This window comes from Arachis hypogaea, chromosome 18, assembly GCF_003086295.3.
Source record: "Arachis hypogaea cultivar Tifrunner chromosome 18, arahy.Tifrunner.gnm2.J5K5, whole genome shotgun sequence".
Taxonomy (NCBI): Eukaryota; Viridiplantae; Streptophyta; class Magnoliopsida; order Fabales; family Fabaceae; genus Arachis; species Arachis hypogaea.
The window spans coordinates 50,683,442-50,689,441 of NC_092053.1; the positions used below are offsets into that span (position 1 = coordinate 50,683,442).

Consider the following 6,000-nt stretch of genomic DNA (forward strand, 5'->3'; position numbering starts at 1 on the left):
CAAGTATGCATACTTGAGATTAGGGGGCAATGCTTTGAGCTCAGGTTTTGGTGCTTCCTTCTGTTCTTTCACTATCTCTGGCATGCTTGGCATGGTTGTTTCAGCAGCCTTGATGTCACTAACTTCTATGTCCTTGGTGAACTCCTCCTCTGCCACTTCCTTTGTTGTTTCCTCAAAGGTTTCTTGTACTGCAATGTCCACTACATCCACCCTCATGCATTCCCTTAGTGATTCTGATGGATAGCTCATTGTCTTGAATACGTTAAACACCAATTTCTCATCATGTAGTCTAAGAGTGAGTTCACCCTTTTGTACATCTATGATGGCTCCAGCAGTAGCCAGGAAAGGTCTTCCCAGAATTATTGAAGCTTTGGCTTCTTCCTCCATATCTAACACCACAAAATCAGCAGGAAATATAAAATCTCCCACTTTCACCAACAAATCCTCAACTATACATGAGGGAATTTAAAAGTTCGATCTGCCAATTGGAGGGCCATTCTTGTTGGTTTGGCTTCCTCAATCTTCATTCTTCTCATCATTGTTAGAGACATCAAATTGATACTGGCCCCTAAGTCACACAAGGCCTTCTCCACCATGACTTCTCCTATGATGCAGGGGATTTGGAAACTGCCTGGATCCTTCAATTTCTGAGGCAATTTGTGCTGAATGATGGCACTGCATTCTTCAGTTAACAACACAGTTTCCTCATTTCTCCAGCTTCTCTTCTTGGTCATCAATTCCTTTAAGAATTTTGCATATAGTGGCATTTGCTCTATTGCCTCAGCAAAGGGAATGTTGATTTGAAGCTTCTTGAAAATCTCCAAGAACCTGGAGAATTGGCCATCCTTTTCACTTTTCATCAAACGTTGAGGATATGGTGCTTTAGGTGTATAAGGCTTCAGGACCTCTTTTTCTTTTTCTTTTGCTGCAGACGATGTAAAAGATTGTCCTTGTTCCTTATCTCTCACATTTTCCTTTGCTTCATCCTCTGTGGTTTCCTTTGAGATCTCCTTTAGATTTTTCCCACTTCTGAGGGTTATGGCCTTACATTCTTCCCTTGCAATAGCCTTGGCAGCATGAGAAACGCTTGTCCCAGGGGTTTGCTTAGACAAATACACAATTTGATTTTCTAGCTTCTGGATGGCAGCTCCTTGGTTTTGCAGGTTAGAATTTACTTCTTCCTTAAAAGCTTTCAATTCGGTTATGTCTTGACTCATGGTTGCAAGCATTCCTTCTATCCTGTTTAATTGATCTTGAAATTGTTGGTTCGGGTTAGGTTGGGCAGGTTGATTATTTTGGCCATGATATGGTGGTTGAGAGTAAGTGTTTTGTGTGGCTTGGTATGATCTTTGGTTAGATTTTTGGTATGTGGAATCATTATGTTGGTTGTGGTTGTAAGGTTTGTGGTTTTGTGGTTGGGTTTGTTGGTTTCCCCACCCAAAGTTTGGGTGGTTTTTCCATCCTGGGTTGTAAGTATTGGAATGTGGATCATATGATTGCCTTTGTTGGTTTCCCACATAGTTGGCCTCTTCCCGATCACCTCCTTCAGTGTTTTCTTCCTCTTGATCTTGTGTGTGTATTGCCGCCACTTGTTTTGTTTCTAATTTCCTGGTGAGCTCTACTAGTTGCTTGGCAAACACCTTGTTTTGTGCTAGAATTGTATCAACATGGTTCAGCTCCATGACTCCCTTAGTGTTGTGTCTCTCTGATGCATAGTAGTACTCATTCTCAGCCACTGTCTCAATCACTTCAATGGCTTCTTCCACAGTCTTTTTCCTGTTCAATGAACCTCCTGATGAATGGTCTACAGCCTTCCTTGATTCATAAGACAGTCCATCATAGAAAATATGCAATTGCACCCAGTCATGGAACATGTCTGGTGGGCATTTCCTTGTCAAATCCTTGAATCTCTCCCATGCCTCGTAGAGAGTTTCACCATCTTGTTGTCTAAAAGTCTAAACCTCAGATCGAAGCCTATTGACCTTTTGTGGGGGGTAGAAACGTGCCAAAAACTTGCTTTCCACCTCGTCCCATGTTGTTAGGCTCCCCCTTGGGAATGATTCCAGCCACTTAGCTGCCTTGTCCCTAAGTGAAAATGGGAACAAAAGCAATTTATAGGCATCTTCCTGGACTCCATTGGACTTCACAGTGTCGCAAATTCTCAGGAATTTTGTGAGATGTTGGTTTGGGTCTTCATTAGCACTTCCACCAAATGAACAATGATTCTCCACAAGTGATATTAGCTGTGGTTTGAGCTCAAAATTGTTGGCCTGAATGGGTGGTTTCTGGATGCTGCTACCACAATTCCCAGAGGTTGGGTTTATGTATGAACTAAGAACCCTCCTCTCAGGAATGGCATTGTTTCCATCAGCTCTCTCATGGTTGTGAATTTCTCTATCCATGTTGAGATCTAAAGCTTCCTCAAAATTGTCCTCAGATTCTCCTTCAGATTCTTCTTCTCCCAGTATTCTCTTCCCTCTTGCTTCCCTTCTAAGTCTATGAAGGGTCCTCTCTGGTTCGGTATATGGAGGAGTTGATGTCTCTCCTCTCCTACCTGTCATACAAGAACACAGCACAGGCAACAAACAAGTGAAATACTCTTGGTTAATGGAAGAGTATGGTTAGAGCAGTTGAGGAATTAATTCAAACAGTTAGTGAGTCAGTGAGTTAGTTGCTTGAATTTAAAAGCATAAAGAAAGAAAGCATATAACAGAGTGCAGAAATTAAAATTCAACAAGTAACTTGTACTGAATTAATCAAAACAAAAAAAAAAATGTGCTCAATCTAGTTAACTTCCAATTTTGAGAATTGTCAATTGAAAACCAATCCCCGGCAACGGCGCCATAAACTTGATGCGCATAAACTTGTTATGCCACGATTTAGGAAATTGCACGATCGGCAAAATTCCTTCCGGCAAGTGCACCGGTTATCGTCAAGTAAAAACTCACAATAGAGTGAGGTCGAATCCCACAAGGATTGGTTGAGTGAGCAATTTGGATTAGAAGTGTGTTCTAGTTGAGCGGAATCAAGATTTAGATGAGAATTGCGGAATGTAAAATTGGCGGGAAACGTAAATGACAAGAAATTGAAATGGCAGAATCTTAAATTGCATGAATTAAAGAGCAGAAGCTAAATTGCTGAAATTAAAAGGGAATGGGGGTGATTGCATGAATTGAGTTGCAGAATGTAAAGAGAAAGTGGAAATCAGAAATGGGAATTCATTGGGTTATAGGAGATATTGAGATCTCCGAATCAAAACATGTTTATCTCTTCCTCAACCAATGCGTTCATTGAATTTTGCTTGGCAATCTTATATGATTGGATCCCAATCCCTTGGCTCACCAATTCTCTCTAAAAACAAACAAATTCCCAATCCCTTGGTTTAAATGTTCATAAGAAGAGATGATGCTCGATCACTGATTACACCACACAGTTTCATGAACCACAATTTGGTAGGATTACATGTCACAATATCCATCCAAACCCCAATCCAATTCACTGTGAGAAAGCTTCTCTAGCATGAATCCTCCATTCCTTTCCCAAGGTTCCGAAGGATTCCAATTATGGGTAGTTTCTTTCCCAAGACAACTACCCAATGGAATTAGATCGAGAAGCTTTCTAACAAAATTCAAGAGAAAAGATTGAAGAAGAAGATAAACTATTATTGATTCATTGAATTACAATAGAGCTCCCTAACCCAATGAAAGGGGGTTTAGTGAGTCATAGCTCTGAATTCAATTACAAAGATATGAAAACTAGCAAAATGAAAAGGTAAAAGTCCTTCCTAACTTAAATTCTATCCTATGTATACACTTTCTATATTGAGCTTCTGTTGTGTTTCTTGGGCTTTGAGGCCTCTCCCTGCTTTCCTTTTGCCTTGGGTTTATGATCCATAATCTTGATGAGGCTGTTGATCCAAATTCTGTAACATTCATTGAGCCAACTTAGTGATAATCAAATAATGACACATGACTCAATAAATTGAAATTTCAGACTCATCAATCCTTCAGGCCCAATCCCATAAACCATGATATTCAATTGGGTTTCATACCAGAGTAAGTTTAAGTTAATGTTTGTGCTCAAATACTAACTTAAACCGCAATATTTTTGGCCCAGAAACCTTTTCCAAGAGTGGCGCTTAAGTTGCAGTTTAAGCTTAAACTGCAGCTTAAACGCCAGACACTTCCAGTGATGCCTTTTGTGGAAGCACGTTTAAGCTTCAGTTTAAGGTTAAACTGAAGCTTAAACGTGGAAATGGAAGAAGGCAGCCCTAGAGGGTAACTTAGTCGAACACGTTTAAGCTTCAGTTTAAGGTTAAACTGAAGCTTAAACGTGGAGATAGAAAAGGCAGCCCTGGAGGTCGAACACGTTTAAGCTCCAGTTTAAGGTTAAACTGGAGCTTAAACGTGGAAATAGAGAAAGCCATCCTGGAGGTCGAACACGTTTAAGCTCCAGTTTAAGGTTAAACTGGAGCTTAAACGTGGAAATAGAGAAAGGTATCTGGGAGGTCGAACACGTTTAAGCTCCAGTTTAAGGTTAAACTGGAGCTTAAACGTGGAAGCTGAGAAAGGTAGCCCTGGAGGTATCGAACACGTTTAAGCTCCAGTTTAAGGTTAAACTGGAGCTTAAACGTGGAAATGGAGAAAGCAACCCTGGAGGAGAAAACTTGGTCGAACACGTTTAAGCTCCAGTTTAAGGTTAAACTGGAGCTTAAACGTGGAAATGGCTCCCTGGTGCATTTCCCATTTCTGGCGTTTAACCTCCAGTTTAAGGTTAAACTGGAGATTAAACGTGGAAATGCTTCCTGAGTGGAATTCTCATTCTGGCGTTTAACCTCCAGTTTAAGGTTAAACTGGAGGTTAAACTTCAGTTTCAGCATTTCTTAGCCTTCATGATTCTGGCGTTTAAGCTCCAGTTTAAGCTTAAACTGGAACTTAAACTCCACATGTAATATTCAAGCTTCCTTTATTGATTTTGTTGCCTCCTTGCCTAGCCTCTTCTTTCATGAAATCATCCAAACAATTGCATCAAAGTCTTGCAAAATTTCATGAGAATTCTTCCATTCATAGCATTCAAGTAATATAAGTAAAACTCATGGAATTTGCATCAAAATCATACTGTTTGGATGGTTCATTGTTTTGTTATTCATTTAACCATTCTTGGTTACTTTAAGCTCAAAAAATGCATAAAACAACTAAAACTAACAGAAAAATGCTAGTGAAACTAGCCTAAGATGCCTTGGCATCAACTTGCTGGTTAGTTGTGCAAAGTTGTGAAGTTATGTTTGGACCATGGTATTGTGCACCAGTTATTGGCACCATTGCCAGGGAGAGAATGAACAACAAATTTTACAACCTCAGAGTAACAATTCCGCATACCACTAGGTAAAAGAAAGTCAAACAAGTTGGAATGCTAGATCTATTCACGAGTTGCAACCCACTTAGTTCAAAGGGATTGGTGTTAGTGACTGGATAGCAATCCAACAGTTAACCCAATTACAAATTCTCTTTCAATCCTTCCAACTCAAGAGTTCCTTTCAATCAACTCCCCATCAAGTGAAGAAACTACTCACTCATTGTAAATAATAAATCCATAACATATGAAAGAGAATTAAAAGAAGACATGATTATTGGAATGGAAAATAAATTAAAATGGAAGAAATAATTCTTGTATTAAATAATCATGAAAGTATTCAAATGACAAAATTGAACAAAGCAAAGAACATGGAAGAATAAAACCAAGTTAAGAGAACGAACTAGAATGACGAAGTCTTGATGAGGAAATAAATCTTCTCAATATTCCAATGCTAAGACCAATTAAAAATTGAAATTCTAAAACCTAGAGAGAAAAACTTAAAGGAGTAAAACTAGATCCAAAACTGAAAACTGTGTAGAATGAATGTTGTCTTTTGTTTCTGCATATTCTCTGGCTCTAGTCTGCTGTTTCGGGCCGAAAACTAGGTCGAAATAAGGTCCAAAATCACCCCAGCGAATTCTGCAG

General features: G+C 39.4%; 1 non-coding gene across 1 annotated transcript; it reads left to right on the forward strand.

Annotated features, from left to right (window-relative positions):
• Positions 1 to 1,872: 1,872 nt before the first annotated feature.
• LOC112774905 (small nucleolar RNA R71) lies at positions 1,873 to 1,976 on the forward strand. Its single transcript, XR_003189359.1, has one exon. It is a non-coding gene; the product is annotated as a small nucleolar RNA R71 (small nucleolar RNA).
• The last annotated feature ends 4,024 nt before the right edge of the window (positions 1,977 to 6,000 follow it).